Source organism: Thalassophryne amazonica, chromosome 20, assembly GCF_902500255.1.
Source record: "Thalassophryne amazonica chromosome 20, fThaAma1.1, whole genome shotgun sequence".
Classification (NCBI taxonomy): domain Eukaryota; kingdom Metazoa; phylum Chordata; class Actinopteri; order Batrachoidiformes; family Batrachoididae; genus Thalassophryne; species Thalassophryne amazonica.
The window spans coordinates 53,078,426-53,096,639 of record NC_047122.1 but is presented as its reverse complement, the minus strand read 5'-3'; the positions used below and the strand labels follow the sequence as shown (position 1 = coordinate 53,096,639).

Genomic DNA, 18,214 nt, shown 5'->3' with positions numbered 1-18,214 from the left:
TCACAGGAGACCTGTTCTCTCTCTCCCCGTGCGTTTCTCCGGCAGAGTTTCTTTCGTCTTATTGCGACCCCTGAGGTTCAACATCTGAAATCAAACAGACACGTCCCAGACAGTTTGTCTTTTTCTTTCTGCAGACACCTGACAAATGACAACAAAGTGTCTTTCTTGAAACCTTCTTTTCCTGTACAGTCTGAGACAGAATATTTCTCTATTATTAGACAGTTTCTGGGGGGATTTGTATTTGCTGTACATCCCATATTTAGCAACTTGACTTTTTAATGCACCTCCTGTGACAGTCATGTAACCAAAAGGAGCATCACAGAATTGACAGAGGGGATGAGGCAACAAACCTTGAAGTCTTTCCTCTTGCGTTGCAAATGGGTCTCTGAAGGAAAAGAATTTGCTTGGTTGACAAACTCCCGTCGCTGTAGAAAAGAGAAAAAAAAAAGAGCAACACCTTTAGTACCTTTGCCTCATGATCTGTCAAGATGGCACATTGTTGTGTCTGCTGCGGTTATTAAATGACGTTTTCAGGAATGCAGCAGCACTTCAGCAAGTGACTTTTTTTTTTTGTGCCGACATCAGCGTGGGATTGTGATTTGTCAGATCTAAAACAGTCTGCTACATCTAAAATACAGAATCCTAAAAAGAAGGGCACAAAATGTTTTTTTTTTTATCTTATTACAATTTACTATGTTTGGGGTTTAATGGTAGAACAATGACATATTTAAAGCTACAGTGTGTAGGCTTTACTGTCATCTAGTGGTGAGGTTGCAGATTGCAGCCAGGATTGTTTTTGCCTTTTTTTGTGTTTCATGCTCCCCTGCCTTCTCTCGTGATGAGCAATGTGCATGATCCCCCATTTCACAAAAATTATACTTCTAAAACATGTTAGCCTGCGAGAGCAACCAGTGATTAGTGCGAAAGGCAGAGTATGTATGTCCCTTTAAGGCTACTGTATCGGTATCACAGTGCAACATGGAGGCAGGCCTCTGTGAAGGGGCGGGGAGGGAGGCTCCCACACGAAGCGGTCATCCTAATGTTATTAAAATGCATCAGTTGGTTGCATGTAATTAATTACGCTAATGAACACCCCTAAATTCCACTGTAGCTTAAGGGATGTGGTAATGTTGTGGTGGAGGCGGGACATTCCTGTACCTGTTGGTTTTGACGACTGGTGTGGGTAACACACACATTAGCTTCCATCCATAAGGAGCCAGCGACTGGAGCAGCGGGATGTAGTCCGTCTTTACAACCACACCCTGGATGCAAATATACGCACACGCAAACCATTTCAGTATGAGTACAGGACACAAAAAAGAACGAGAATGAGAAAAATTGTGAAAAGATGAAGAGAAAAAATATATACATAAAAAGTGCTTCATTCCTGTTGCCGTTTCTGCTCCTTAAGCTGTCATGAACTGGCTCTGGGTGGACTCCTACCCAGGCTGAGTAGTTGATTCCTGCATACATCATTGCTATTTCATGGGAACAAATGTGATTTCCGCAAACTTTTTTTAAGCATTTCCATATTTAATGCTGCAGTTTATGTATAATTAGCGTCAATGATTAAATGTGTGCTCCCTTTCTAATCTGGAGTATTTTGAAGTAGCTCTGGGATCTCCTCAGGAAGAACTGTTGAAGGTACAAAGCTCACGTGATACAACAGAGCGTTTTCCTTTTTTTGCAGCCTGGGCAGTTAACGCTGCCCAAAGCCAGCTGATTGACAACAGACAAAAACACTTTTTCTTTTATATATTTATTCTTCATCTTTACATGTTCTTTATTCCCTCTTTACAGTTCCACGTTTTCTTATTCCTTTACAGATTTATTATTTTTTTTAATGCCAATCTTGTCGCTCCATAAATAACGCGTAGCCAGAAATGATTTACTGACACACACACACACCCTGGCTTTGTTGGACTGAAAGCAGCTTAAGCTTGAAGTCTCTCAGGAGTTTTCAAAGTGCACATCGCCAAAGAGACAAACGGTGTTAAAGACCTACATCAACAACGGTCCAACTGCTCCACCACAATGGCATCATACGGGGTGTTTGTGTTCTCCTCTGCAGAGCTCTGGAGATGAAGACACTGTCCACAGATGAAACGCCGTTATCTGCAGAAAGGACAAATCTGACTCATAAACAGAGGACATGTGGGAGTAGGACAGGAGTCTGAAGTGGTCACCTCTCACTATTTATCCCACTTTCCCCTCTGCTTAATCCTACTTCATTCCACAGGTGACGAGGGGTTTATAACCAGGGCATGGTATTGTTGGCACAGCGTATATGTTTGGTACACATACTGATACTCCGTCCTTATATTTTCGATAAATCAGCGCTGAATGTGGCGAGTTGTTAGTCCATCGTTTTTGTGTAACGGTTCTGATTACTTCAAAACAGTTTGCGTCATCTCTCTGTGTCACTCAGTGGATTGATGGGACGTATGAAAATGTTTAGTTAATTCTGCTTTTCTGCAGAACTAAAAAGTGGGATATGAAGCAATATCTAAGATAGGGCACCACTACAGTAGGTCTGTTTGGGGTTTGACCTTTAAAATCAGGTCAGTCAGGGTCAGGAAGCCATAAATATGAAAATGTTTAAGGTTCTTGGGGTTAGTAATCTTAAACATAGGTATGATGACAGTTTGGGATAAGGTTAAAATGTCTAAAGAAATACTAATGCAACACATTAAGCAGTATAACTAAGGTATTGTTACACAACAACAACATACATTTCAATTATGCATGCATTTAAATATGATTTATATAAGCAGTATTAAGCACATAAATATACTGAGTATCGACGTCCAATGATACACATTGTATAGAGTTTTGAGAAACAATATGAAGTCCTACTGTGAACTGTGGATTTACAGTGTGAAACTCCAAGCATGGCGGCACTGGCTTAAAGCTGTACTGCCTTTGAAATTTCACAAAACTGACAAAATTTAGTTTCTACCAACATTCAAGCATTAAAATGTGGTTTGTTTATGTAATGTGTTCCAGAAATTACAGCTCATTTATTGAAGATGACATACTTATCTGGGGGAAATTCCACAGCAGATATTTTCTTTTTTATACCGTCATGCAGACGAACTCCAGGAGGAAGCGCAGGCCTTCCCAGAATCCCTCCCACAGGTTGAGGGAAGCCCCTACATGATTCATGGTGTTGCTATTAAATGTAGGTCACGGCGTCTGATGCTTGAATTTCTCCCCTTCAGGGGTTGAAATTCTGAATTGTTTCCAGACAACGTGAATTGGCAATATGTATGAATCCCATACTTAAACATTAAGGAATAAAATTATAGAGGTGCCAAAGAAAATTGTTTTTATGACTCAAAATATTCCAGAGGCCGTATAGCTTTATTGGTGCACCGTTGCCTCCCTGCAAGAAGGTCATGGAATTGCTTCCCATTCTGCCCTTTCTGTGTGGAGTTTGCATGATTGTTCTGTGTTCACACGCGTTCCCTCCTGCTTCCAAAAACATGCAGGTTAGGAGAACTGGAAACTTTAAATAGACCGTTGCTGTGCGTGCAAGTGTGAATGTGTTTGTCTATATGTTGCCCTGCGATAGACTGACAGTACGATACATCAATTACCCTAAATGTCCAATTATGTCTTCTTGAGGATATGAAACCAGAATTCTTTCATGAATGCACGTCTTTGTATGGTGGTGTGCTACCACCGTGTGACGTGTCATTGAAACCCTCCAAATGCTTTAGGAGTTGCACTTGGACTCATGGATGGACTGTCCAAAAATCTTAACAGTGAAGTTCATTCTAAAGGAGTGATGAAACATTTCAGTCAAGAAGTAACACACGACAGAGACTTACCGTTATCACCACTGAGGTGGAAAAAGCCGTCAATGAGGTGCGCACCACTGATGAAGTGTTGGGTCATGTGGTCAAGCCAGTGTGCGTCAACCTCTGTGATTAGCCCGCCTCTTTTTGTACGCAAAGTGGAACCCGGAGAGAGTAGAACCTCAGAGATGTGCTCAACTCCCCCGTGTGGTTGTAGAGGGCAAACAGCTGCATCCCTGAGTGTATACAAATTTTAAAAAGTAGAAAATTTACCATGAAATGCAACATTATCATTAGTACAACATTCACGCGGTAATGAACAAACCGGTTACTTACTCGCCTGCACTGATGGCGAGGATTCATTCTTATGTTCCTCAGAACTCTTCATCCGGATGTGATTGTTGTTGTGTGTCGTCATTCTGCTTTGCCCGTTTATACAACGAGAGTTGGACCTTGTTTCACGATTGGGGTTCAGTTCTGGAGAGCTGTGCCAGCTACCTGAGCTTGAACCTCGACTCGATCCACGATTTAGGAACTTGAGCTCTGGGTTAAGACGTCGCTCTGTGGATTCCTGATGGCTTTGTTCCATGTGGGAAGTTTCTGGAGAACCTGTAACTAATGTAGAACCTGAATGTAGAAGGTCCCGTGCAACTTCCGTTGACATTTGGTTTGGCAACGACTTCACTGCACCTGCACAAGATTTGTGATAATCTTGAGATTGATTTGTTGATCGCTTGGTTTGGGTTAGTCCAATTGATTCCTCCAGCTTCAAAGTCTGGGTTGGTTTCAGACGGCTGCAGTCCGGTGTCACCTGCTTTTGGTCCCACGTGGTATCTCCTGCGTGTTCGTGGTCCGATTCATGCGGTTCAAAGACATAATCATCAGGTTCTACATTAATATGGTGCAGTTCGGTCGGATCGGTTGGACTGGTGTTGGCGCTAAAGGGGTTTCTGTGTATAGGTGAAGGGCTAGAGTGTAGGGATGACAGCTCTTCAGGGTCCCAGTGCCCAAGGAAGCAGGGCGCGCCACCCGGCTGTTGAAGGAAGCCTACAAACACCACCCCTTGCTCCGCCACATCTTGGATCTGCAGAGGCAACAAACACAAAACAATGCCATCGCCCCCGCCCCCCCAACAAACTTTATTAGAATCTAATTTGGACAACGCAAAATATAAAAGACACCGTTCACATCACCGTAAACAAATTTACTCAGCTTCTTCTAATGCTGTCAAACAACAAAGCTTCATTTACACCAAAGGCTGATGTACACTGGGTAAATATTCTGCAAAATAACAACCCACCTAATCATCTGCAAAGATCAAATATTCAAATGACAAAAGGACCTCATTATCTCAATGCATCCATGTGCGCACACCCGTGTGACAATGTGTGCATTTGTGCGTACGTGTGCGTGTGAGTGTGTGAGTCCTTCCCTCCCGTGGAGCTGCGGTGGTTAATTGTCAGCTGATATTTGGGCTGACAGTTTAACAGGCGCCAACGAGAGAGGAATCAGATTGCAAACTGCTCCTGAACAAAGAGACGCCTCATCCCCTTATTAAACCCGTTACTTCTGAGGCTTCGGATCATCTACACGTACACCCGGCTCACAGGAAACTGTCCTGCTTTTACTTCCCAACACCCTCGCACAACCACAGCGTTTGCTGATCGGCGTTTCCACGGACAGATTGGGAGTGGGTGGGCTCGTATTGGAGAAAGTACAGACTGACAAAATGGGCACGAGAGGCAGACGCTGGGCGCGACGCCTGTCACAGTCTGCCCGGTGCAGCTCCTGGGTTCTTATCTCCAACTCTCCGGTAGTTTGTGAGGCCATTGGTTATTCATGTCACGCTGCCGAACCCGATCACATTATACTCAGTGATGTGCATTTCTATCCAATCAGGTTTCCCTTTGTGCTCTCTTGGTGTTCAGATGCAAATCTATTCAATAGAGCACATTTTCATTTCCCATTGTATGACTGCTGGCAAATTCATGAGCAGAAAGACTAAACGTGAGTTTTTGAGCCGATAAATGCCACTGATGACGTTATTGGCAGACTTTAAGGTTAAGTCTCGCTAGTTTACCATGGTAACCTGCCCTTCTTTAGCTTATTTCTATTTTATATGACAGTGAACACGATTATATGACATGCTACTGTTACGCATTGTTTTTCAGTGTATTTTCATATATATATACACAGTAGTGTTCAGAATAATAGTAGTGCTATGTGACTAAAAAGATTAATCCAGGTTTTGAGTATATTTCTTATTGTTACATGGGAAACAAGGTAACAGTAGATTCAGTAGATTCTCACAAATCCAACAAGACCAAGCATTCATGATATGCACACTCTTAAGGCTATGAAATTGGGCTATTAGAAAAAAAAAAAAGTAGAAAAGGGGGTGTTCACAATAATAGTAGCATCTAGTAGCAGCTGTTGATGCTACAAACTCAAAACTATTATGTTCAAACTGCTTTTTTAGCAATCCTGTGAGTCACTAAACTAGTATTTAGTTGTATAACCACAGTTTTCATGATTTCTTCACATCTGCAAGGCATTAATTTTGTTGGTTTGGAACCAAGATTTTGCTCGTTTACTAGTGTGCTTGGGGTCACTGTCTTGTTGAAACACCCATTTCAAGGGCATGTCCTCTTCAGCATCAGGCAACATGACCTCTTCAAGTATTTTGACATATCCAAACTGATCCATGATACCTGGTATGCGATATATAGGCCCAACACCATAGTAGGAGAAACATGCCCATATCATGATGCTTGCACCACCATGCTTCACTGTCTTCACTGTGAACTGTGGCTTCAATTCAGAGTTGGGGGGTCATCTCACAAACTGTCTGTGGCCCTTGGACCCAAAAAGAACAATTGTACTCTCACCAGTCCACAAAATATTCCTCCATTTCTCTTTAGGCCAGTTGATGTGTTCTTTGGCAAATTGTAACCTCTTCTGCACGTCTTTTATTTAACAGAGGGACTTTGCGGGGATTCTTGCAAATAAATTAGCTTCACACAGGCGTTTTCTAACTGTCACAGCACTTACAGGTAACTCCAGACTGTCTTTGATCATCCTGGAGCTGATCAATGGGTGAGCCTTTGCCATTCTGGTTATTCTTCTATCCATTTTGATGGTTGCTTTCTGTTTTCTTCCACGAGTCTGTTTTTTTTTTTTGGGGGGGGGGGGGTTGTCCATTTTAAAGCATTGGAGATCATTGTAGATGAACAGCCTATAATTTTTTGCACCTGCGTATAAGTTTTCCCATCTCCAGTCAACTTTATAATCCAACTACGCTGTTCTTCTGAACAATGTCTTGAACGTCCCATTTTCCTCAGGCTTTCAAAGAGAAAACAGGTGTTGGCTTCATCCATACATAGGGGACACCTGATTCACACCTGTTTGTTCCACAAAATTGACGAACTCACTGACTGAATGCCACACTATATACTGTGAACACCCCTTTTCTACTTTTTTTTTACTAATAGCCCAATTTCATAGCCTTAAGAGTGTGCATATCATGTATGCTTGGTCTTGTTGGATTTGTGAGAATCTACTGAATCTACTGGTACCTTGTTTCCCATGTAACAATAAGAAATATACTCAAAACCTGGATTAATCTTTTTAGTCACATAGCACTATTATTCTATTATTATTAACACTACTGTGTGTATATATATATATATATATATATATATATATATATATATATATATATATATATATATATATATATATATACACACACACACAAATAAGGACAAATGTATTAACTCACCTGAAATTTGACATTTTCTATAAAAATTTTCCTAAGTGCTTTTTTAATTTCTAAAGATTGTAGCTTTATTTTGGATGCTGACGTTATTTTGCTTTGCAAACAGAAAATTACTATAAAACTGTTATATATTATATAAAACTACCAGGGTCAATATTATTAGCCCTGCTGATGCTAACAGTTGCAAAACCCAACCTGACACCATTTCATGATGGCACCACAAAAAGTAGATCAATTACGTTGTGCTTCCATCACGAAATGCACCACATTTTCGTGATGGAAGCACAAAATGCCGGGTGATGCGGGAGGAGGGGTCTGCGGGGAGTTATGGTTAGAGGAAGATAGAGAGGTAGAAATAGTAAAATAAAAATAAAAAACCCTTGTCATGAAAATGTAACTCATTTCGTGATAGGAGCATGAAAAAAAATGTGTGAGATTGGGCTGGTTGACACACCCCATTTGACCCTTGGAGGGCCTGGGGCCAAGCATTAGCCCACAAGAAAGTTTGTTAAATGCCCACCTGAAAAATTAAATTACATGAAATACATTTAATGAATGAGAAAGAACAAAAAATGGGTACAATCAGATTAGATTAGAAATGTATTAATCCCTTGGGCAGACTTCCTCAGGGAAATTGAGGTTCCAGCAGTATTGTATAGCAGCACACAGGGTAAGAAGCACACAGAGTATTAAAAGTAAAAACAATTTGCAAATATAAATATAAATACCAGACATACTGCTACTATTCCTCTCCTTCCCGTCATCTGTCTTCCTGTTACTCTTGTTACAGCACACACCGTGGTGTGCTGGGGGGGCAACACATCCACAAAGGACCCATCCAGGCTGGACAAACTGATCAGGTGGCCTGACTCCATGGTTGGCATGAAGCTGGACTGTCTGGTGATGGTGGCACAGAACAGTGGACAAACTGCTGGACATTATGGACGATGCCAGTCACCCTCTGCACACCGTCATCTGCAACCAGAGGAGCCTCTTCAGCCACAGGCTGCTCCTTCCCAAGTGCAGGACCACCAGACTAAAAAACTCCTTTGTCCCTCAGGCCATCAGACTGTACAACTCCTCACTCAGGGGGAGGAGGAGTAACAAGAAGACAGAGGACGGGAAGGAGAGGAACAGTAGTAGCCAGTAAACCAGTAGCAATATGTCTCGAATTTATATTTATACTTGCAAATTTATTTTTTATTATTAGTGTTTTTTGTTTGTTTGTTTTTACTTTCACTTTTGATACTCTGTGTGCTTCTTACCCTGTGTGCTGCTATATAATGCTGCTGAAACTTCAATTTCCCTGAGGGAGTCTTCCCAAGGGATTAAAATAAAGTTCTATCTAATCTAATCTAATCTACTACTCCTCCCCTGAGTGAGGACTTGTAGTCTGATGGCCTGAAGGACACATTCGTTATCTGTGATATATTTTTTTATTTGTGATGAAATTGGACATTTTATTGACATTGGCATTCCAGTATATGTAAGATTGGCAATCAGTCCACCCCCTTTTCAGGCAGAATTTCACATGGAGCCCTGGGCCCTTTGATGGGGCAAAGTCACTGTCACAGCACCAAAAATTAAACACATGAAACAAACCTTCCAGTAAGGAAAATGTGAAAGCCACCTTTTAAAAAAAATGTTGAATACACACACACACACACCAATGAAGCCACCCAGGTCACTGGAATCCACAACTGTATCAAACACCTAGTCAAGGTAAGTACTGACATGTTGGGACCAGCACACATCCCTTATGGATGGACACCAGAGTTCCCAGGGAAGAGGTCAGAGACTCACAGTAACTGTTTTTTGAACAGTTACAATGTCCAGCAAGTTAGTGGAAATCCAGCAAGTTCTTAAGATGTTCCACAGAGCAGCCTGATCAAAATCCACATCAGCTACTGATGTTTACACTGAACATCTAGACAGCTTGGACGCAGTTCATGGTCGACGTTATTGGGTGTTGATCGACAAGCAGCTGGCACTGAATCCTCGTGAGAACCTTACTTGGCATAGAGAACAATATGCACTTGTAGTTATTGCAAATATGAAGTGATCACCTTCCACAATTTATTTTCCCTTCCTCTAGTGTGAAGCACATGAACATATAACCCATGTAAACCAATTTTTTTTGTTTGTTTTGTTTTTTAAATCACGCGTCTCATTGAACTCACCTTCTTGACATAGTTCTGGATGACTTCCGGTTCCGCCAACTGTTGACCTGCTACGCAAACATCCGTCTCCAGACGACGGTTTGCCCATCTCAGCTGGCTTTTTTCCGAACTGAAACAACGACAAAGTGCAATATTGCATTTCACATTAGTTCTAGCCTTGTGAGCTACGAAATGTACAACCATCACAATGCCCAAAATTGTTTCCTTCAGGTTACTCGCCAACAGAACTTTCCCATCACACACACAATAACATTCCAGTTGAGTGCCGTTGCTACAGAGACTCTGGCTCATATTCACAAACACTGACTGACCCAGAATGAGCGCAGTCAAAATATGTCCATTTCAGTTCAGGGAATTAATGTTCCATTTGATGGGGAACATAAACATAATCACAATAGACTTATTAGATGGGAAAAAAGAGACTGAATTTTCTCTGCTTCTGCTGCAAGACATAATCATAAAAGGAGCATTCAGATACATCTTTTTCAGATTTGGATTGGGGTCAGCGAGAAGGACGCGGTATCATCGTGTGTTCTGAGAAGAGAGCGACACTCAGAAGATCTGTCATCGTGTTCATTTTTAGGGTTTTTCATGAAAGGAGATGGTGGTGAAAGAGATAAAAGGGGGAGTAATAGGGATGGAGAAGAATGAGGGTGGGACAAAAGAAAACGAGAGGGGGGCGGCCATTGGTGAAGACAGCAGATGAAAGGATGGTGAGACCGTTTCTCTCTCGTTTTTTTTTTTTTTTTTTGGTGAGGCCGTTCCCCTCTGGTGAATGCTGATGATGCAATCAACCGTCTCCACGGTGACAGATGCCAGGAAGCAGCAGGACCACTTGGCATGAAGGCCATCAAAGGAGCAGCGATGCACCTGCCTGTGCACCGCAGCGTGCGCGCATGTGTACAATGTGACTCTAATTCCATAAAAGACAAACTGCAGACTAAAGCAGAATAATTCCTCTAATTGCTTGCAGAGTAGCAACAAAAGTAAAAAATCTATATTCTTATTCTTATGTTCCCCCATCCGGGTGAGTGGATGGGAAAACTCAAGTGTTTTACGATTTCCATGACACTTTGTGAAGAAACGGTTCCTGTGTCAAGGAGGCCTTGAATAAAACGCCTGATTCGTATCCATCACACCACGGAACTGGCTTGGATTTTGGATAGCAACCCTCTCCGGGAACCACCACCTTATCATGGTGGAGAGGTTTGTGTGCCCCATGACCTGAGAGCTGTGCTGTCTGGAGCCTTCGTGCTCCTGGTAGGGTCTCCCATGCCATATTGGTCTCTGGTGAGGGGCCAGACTAAGAATGGTTCACAATGACTCCATGGAAAAACAAGGAAGAGGAAACTTGACCCAACCCAGAGGAAGCCCGGGCCCCGTCTGGAGCTAGGGCTCGACAGAGGACCCGTCAGCGAGCACAGCCTGAAAAAGCAACATGGACTTTGCATCTCCACCCTGTGAGCTCACCGGTGCTGGCTTCATCCTTATATAGGGGACACCTGATTCACACCTGTTTGTTCCACAAAATTGACGAACTCACTGACTGAATGACACACTACTACGTATTATTGTGAACACCCCCTTTTCTACTTTTTTTTTACTAATAGCCCAATTTCATAGCCTTAAGAGTGTGCATATCATGAATGCTTGGTCTTGTTGGATTTGTGAGAATCTACTGAATCTACTGGTACCTTGTTTCCCATGTAATAATAAGAAATATACTCAAAACCTGGATTAATTTTTTTAGTCACATAGCACTACTATTATTCTCAACACTAGTGTAACTGACGTGCTGCGGATCACCCAAGTACATCCTTATGCTAAATATGAATGAAATTGGTCAAGTGGTTCTTGAGATATTGTGGTAAAAGGGGGGCAATGGCAATATCTTGAATATCTCGCTGTGATCTTGAAACTGACCTTAAAGTCAACATAATTGACTGGTGTTGGAGGATCACCCAAGTACACTCTTATGCTAAATATAAATTAAACTGGTCAACTGGTTCTTGAGATATCGCACTAAAAACGGTGGCAATGACAATATCTTGAATATCTCGCTGTGACCTTGAAATTAACTCCAAGATCACTGTAAATGACTGGCATTGGGGGATCACCCAAGTACACCCTTATGCTAAATGTGAATGAAAATGGTCAACTGGGTCTTGAGATATAATGCTAAAAAGGGTGGCAATGACAATATCTTGAATATCTCGCTGTGACATTGAATTTGACCCCAATATCGCCGTAATCCACTGGTGTTGGGGGAATCAACCAAGTAAATCCTTGTGCTAAATATGAATGAAAATGGTCAACTGGTTATTGAGCTATTGCACTAAAAAGGGTGGCAATGACAATATCTTGAATATCTCACTGTGATCTTGAAATTGCCCACTAGTTCAACATAACTGACTGGTGCTGTGGATCACCCAAGTACACCCTTATGCTAAATATGAATGAAATTGGTCGAGTGGTTCTTGAGATATCGTGCTGAAAGCGAAAACGGAAAACGGACATGCTGAGCAACATATCCCCTCATATTTCATACCGGGGGATAATAAAGTAAGAGGTGCGACTTTTACCCCATATATATATATATATATATATATATATATATATATATATATATATATATATATATATATATACCCGTCTAATTGTATATGAACACAGATGATGCCTCAGACAATTCAAATTACGTCTGCACTCATGATGACGAAAAGTGCTGCCATCATTGTCGTACCGTGTGCGCAAGTCCGGTTAGTTATTGTGAAATAATAAAGCCGGGGAAGAAAAAAAACTTTGTGTGTGTCATTGTATTGAACAACAGGTTGAACCAAAATGTGAGAACTATGGGAACTTCAGCAGAAAGGCAGCCAGTTGGACTGGTAGAGTCAGATACAGCAGCAATCAGCAGGCTCCTTTGTCTTATGATCATCGGTTGCACAAACATACTTTGTTAACCTCATTAAACACAGCACCTCAGCTTTCAGTCTCTCTTATTCGTCACACGACACAAGATATTTGTGGGTCAGATGGCATGTGGCGAAAAATGACAAACTGCAGTTTCTTGCAGAGCGTTTAGGTGGAGTAAGTCTCTGCTATTCTCGTGAATGTAATGGCTTTCGGTGTATTACATCGTGTCGTTGTGTTTGATTTGAGGATTGTATTGTTTGGTGTGTTTCCTTTTGCTCTTGTGGAATTATTACGGGAAATGGAGATTATTAGTCAAAAGGAAAGCCTTTCACCTGAAGCCTATCCCTGCTGGTCATGAGTTCAGTGCTCTGACACTTCATGAAACATGTAGGAATGTATGAAAAAGACATAAAACAAATCTAAATAAAACAGGGCTTTTTTTTTTATTTTGTATTTTGGATGTAATGAACTCATCAGCGTTTATTTATTTGTCAGTCTGTCTTTTAGCAGGATTACGTCAAAACTACTGCGCGGATTTTGATGAAATTTTCACCACAGATCGATATTGGGGCAACAAAGACTCCACCGAATTTTTGGAGGTGATTCAGATCCGGAATGAAGGAAGAAGAGCATCCAGCTTTAAACTTGATATATAAATACAATTTATATATCAAGGCGCTTTATACAATATAAAGCGCCTTGGGGCAACTTTTGTTGTGATTTGGCGCTATATAAAAAAATTGATTGATTGATTGATTGATTGATCCCAATGCGAAATTGCTCCCTTTGCTGAAGGTACATTTGGGCAGGAGTAAGCTTTGGGAAATCCACCTCAATAGTCAGAGCTCTATTGAGCTGAGTATTCCATTAACTTTAACTAGTAATGACTTCATGACTTTCTTTGCTAACAAAATTTTAACTATTAGAGAAAAAATGACTCATAACCATCCCAAAGACGTATCGTTATCTTTGGCTGCTTTCAGTGATGCCGGTATTTGGTTGGACTTTCTCTCCGATTGTTCTGTCTGAGTTATTTTCATTAGTTACTTCATCCAAACCATCAACATGTTTATTAGACCCCATTCTTACCAGGCTGCTCAAGGAAGCCCTACCATTATTTAATGCTTCGATCTTAAATATGATCAATCTATCTTTGTTAGTTGGCTATGTACCACAGGCTTTTAAGGTGGCAGTAATTAAACCATTACTTAAAAAGCCATCACTTGACCCAGCTATCTTAGCTAATTATAGGCCAATCTCCAACCTTCCTTTTCTCTCAAAAATTCTTGAAAGGGTAGTTGTAAAACAGCTAACTGATCATCTGCAGAGGAATGGTCTATTTGAAGAGTTTCAGTCAGGTTTTAGAATTCATCATAGTACAGAAACAGCATTAGTGAAGGTTACAAATGATCTTCTTATGGCCTCGGACAGTGGACTCATCTCTGTGCTTGTTCTGTTAGACCTCAGTGCTGCTTTTGATACTGTTGACCATAAAATTTTATTACAGAGATTAGAGCATGCCATAGGTATTAAAGGCACTGCGCTGCGGTGGTTTGAATCATATTTGTCTAATAGATTACAATTTGTTCATGTAAATGGGGAATCTTCTTCACAGACTAAAGTTAATTATGGAGTTCCACAAGGTTCTGTGCTAGGACCAATTTTATTCACTTTATACATGCTTCCCTTAGGCAGTATTATTAGACGGTATTGCTTAAATTTTCATTGTTACGCAGATGATACCCAGCTTTATCTATCCATGAAGCCAGAGGACACCTACCAATTAGCTAAACTGCAGGATTGTCTTACAGACATAAAGACATGGATGACCTCTAATTTCCTGCTTTTAAACTCAGATAAAACTGAAGTTATTGTACTTGGCCCCACAAATCTTAGAAACATGGTGTCTAACCAGATCCTTACTCTGGATGGCATTACCCTGACCTCTAGTAATACTGTGAGAAATCTTGGAGTCATTTTTGATCAGGATATGTCATTCAAAGCGCATATTAAACAAATATGTAGGACTGCTTTTTTGCATTTACGCAATATCTCTAAAATCAGAAAGGTCTTGTCTCAGAGTGATGCTGAAAAACTAATTCATGCATTTATTTCCTCTAGGCTGGACTATTGTAATTCATTATTATCAGGTTGTCCTAAAAGTTCCATAAAAAGCCTTCAGTTAATTCAAAAATGCTGCAGCTAGAGTACTGACGGGGACTAGAAGGAGAGAGCATATCTCACCCATATTGGCCTCTCTTCATTGGCTTCCTGTTAATTCTAGAATAGAATTTAAAATTCTTCTTCTTACTTATAAGGTTTTGAATAATCAGGTCCCATCTTATCTTAGGGACCTCGTAGTACCATATCACCCCAATAGAGCGCTTCGCTCTCAGACTGCAGGCTTACTTGTAGTTCCTAGGGTTTGTAAGAGTAGAATGGGAGGCAGAGCCTTCAGCTTTCAGGCTCCTCTCCTGTGGAACCAGCTCCCAATTCAGATCAGGGATACAGACACCCTCTCTACTTTTAAGATTAGGCTTAAAACTTTCCTTTTTGCTAAAGCTTATAGTTAGGGCTGGATCAGGTGACCCTGAACCATCCCTTAGTTATGCTGCTATAGACGTAGACTGCTGGGGGGTTCCCATGATGCACTGTTTCTTTCTCTTTTTGCTCTGTATGCACCACTCTGCATTTAATCATTAGTGATCGATCTCTGCTCCCCTCCACAGCATGTCTTTTTCCTGGTTCTCTCCCTCAGCCCCAACCAGTCCCAGCAGAAGACTGCCCCTCCCTGAGCCTGGTTCTGCTGGAGGTTTCTTCCTGTTAAAAGGGAGTTTTTCCTTCCCACTGTAGCCAAGTGCTTGCTCACAGGGGGTCGTTTTTGACCGTTGGGGTTTTACATAATTATTGTATGGCCTTGCCTTACAATATAAAGCGCCTTGGGGCAACTGTTTGTTGTGATTTGGCGCTATAAAAAAAATTGATGATTGATTGATTGATTGATTGATTGATTGATTGATTGATTGATTGATTGATTGATTGATTGATTGATTGATCCCAATGCGAAATTGCTCCCTTTGCTGAAGGTACATTTGGGCAGGAGTAAGCTTTGGGAAATCCACCTCAATAGTGGAGCAGATAACTGTAACAAATGTTCATTTCTGGAAACAAGCACCAAAATTGGCACACATACTCCTTAAATATTACTCTTGTGAAAAAACTGAGTATTCACTTGAATTGTCAATAAGCAGCCAGATAGGGGTCAGTTGAAGAATTACACAGTGGTCAAAATTTTAAAATGTTCAAGTCATATTGAAAATTATACCACATTATTTGTCTGAACATTAATATTCCAAAAAGGTATAGTTTGGACTATCTATGATTGAATATTATGGAGTTATGGGGTAAAAACATTAAGAATGGTGACAAATTTCAGTTTGTACAGGGGTCAGAAGTTAAAGTTGCTCCAATTTTGGTAAAAAGTGGTGCAAATTATTGGGTGAACTAATAAGCTTAATAAATGGAATAGTTTTGATTGTGCTAAATGCTTGGCCTGCAAGGTAAAGGTCAAACAATGTCGGCGTCCATTGGATTCTATGGCATGTGATGTGACATATGTTACCCTGTAACGTGATAACTAAGCATGACACATGGTGCAAACTATTCCTTTTTAAAACCCTATTTATTCAATCAATAATTTGCAATCACTTTTTACAATATTTGGAGAAACTTTAACTTTTGACCCCTGTACAAACTAAAGCTGACCTTTGTCACCATTCTTGCTGTTTTTACCCCATAACTCCATAACATTCAGTCAAAGATAGTCCAAACTATACCTTTTAGGAATATGTATGTTCAGACAAATAATGTGGTGTAGCTTTCAAGATGATTGGAACATTTTAAAATGTTGACCCCTGTGTAATTCCTAAATTGAAGGCTACCTGGCCACCTATTGAAAATTCAAGTGGATACTCAGTTTTTTCAAAAGAGTAATGTTTAAGGAGTGTTTGTGCCAACTTTGGTGCTTGTATCACCATTTGAAGGATTCCTCTGTAAATATTCTGTTATCTGCTGCACTACAATGCCTTATGTGGCATCAATAAAATCCCGAACCCACTAGTATTATGATTTGCGCCTCATGGTTGTCTTTTCAAATATCTTTATGAAAACTGGACTTTTTGTTATGCTTTGTGACTTCTCTTGATAATATGACTATAACACACTGAGACATGTCTGCTTGAGGTTTGTTCCTATAATCAAAACTTATAAAAGGAGCTCATTCATTCATTCATTTTCTGATGTTCATCTGCAGGTCCAGGTCCAGCTGGCGCCAGCAGATGAAGCAGTTCTACACACAGGAGGAGTTTTTCCTGTAAAAGTGTGACCAGGGTGCTTGTTCATGTGGGTAAGGTCTAGACTGTAAACCTTTATTGCGTGTTCTGCTTTGAGGTAAATTATGTTACCTTATATTAAATGGATGTAAATGGAATTAATGATTATATTTCAAAAAGCTTATTATTTGAAGTACATTAACTGATTTGAATAGCAATTTTAAGTTAGTCAAACACAACACTCCAATGAGAAACAGAACCTTACGTACCTAACTGGAACTCTTTGGTGGGGCATGTGCTGGTATCACGCATTGCTGCATCCACCTCTCTACGGAGCTGTCTGGTGGTCCTGGATGACAACCACCCAGGCAAACAACCAGTCCATCCCCACTTCTCAGAAGTAACTATCTGCCACAACCAGGTGAAGAGTGGGTGTACCCTTTGCCGTCTCCTTCCACTGAGGGTCCTCAGCAATACCTAAATTGCGCCAAAAGAAATGGCCAACGCTGGCCAAAATGTCACAAATATGATTCCCTCTTAATGCATGTGATATTCCCTGTGTACCTGAGTCACCCTGTGTACCCGTTTGTTTGACACAAAGGCATTTCAGCAGTTCCCGAGGATTACCCCAAGATAGATACACAGTAGCAAAGACGTCCAGTCGTCACCTTTGGTCATCTTCCAAGAGTGTTAAAGCTTTTTCACAGACTTATCACATTATGCTGTATATTTTGTGCTAACACTTTTTGAAAATTCCTTGCAGACTCGACATAACATGATATAAATGTACACGTAACCATACATGTCTGTAATGGTGTTTTTAACTGTGTGTGACTCCATATGACTTCATAATGAAGTCATTCATGACAATAAATCACAAATATTTTTGCTGATCAAGATACGCTATCTAGGCTTCTTGATTGTTGAGATATACCAAAAAGGGTGTTTTTCAGACTATATTTTCTTTGACCTTGACCTTTCACCTTTCACCAAATTACTCGAAAATATAATCATCTCTATATATGTATCCAAGAAAAATTCCTACCAAATTTTTTGAACGTCCATCCAGCTGCTTGTTGTTTGTTTGTTTGTTTGTTTGTTTGTTTTGCAAAATACTGACGTATACTGTGGCACTTTTCTTTTTCAAAGTAGTTTAGTCAGCTTTGCTCTAAAACACTGAAAATATTCCTTTATTTGGATATTTCCACA

General features: G+C 40.7%; 1 pseudogene; it reads right to left on the bottom strand.

Moving 5' to 3' along the window:
* LOC117501519 lies at positions 1 to 9,956 on the bottom strand (annotated as a pseudogene).
* Positions 9,957 to 18,214: the final 8,258 nt, after the last annotated feature.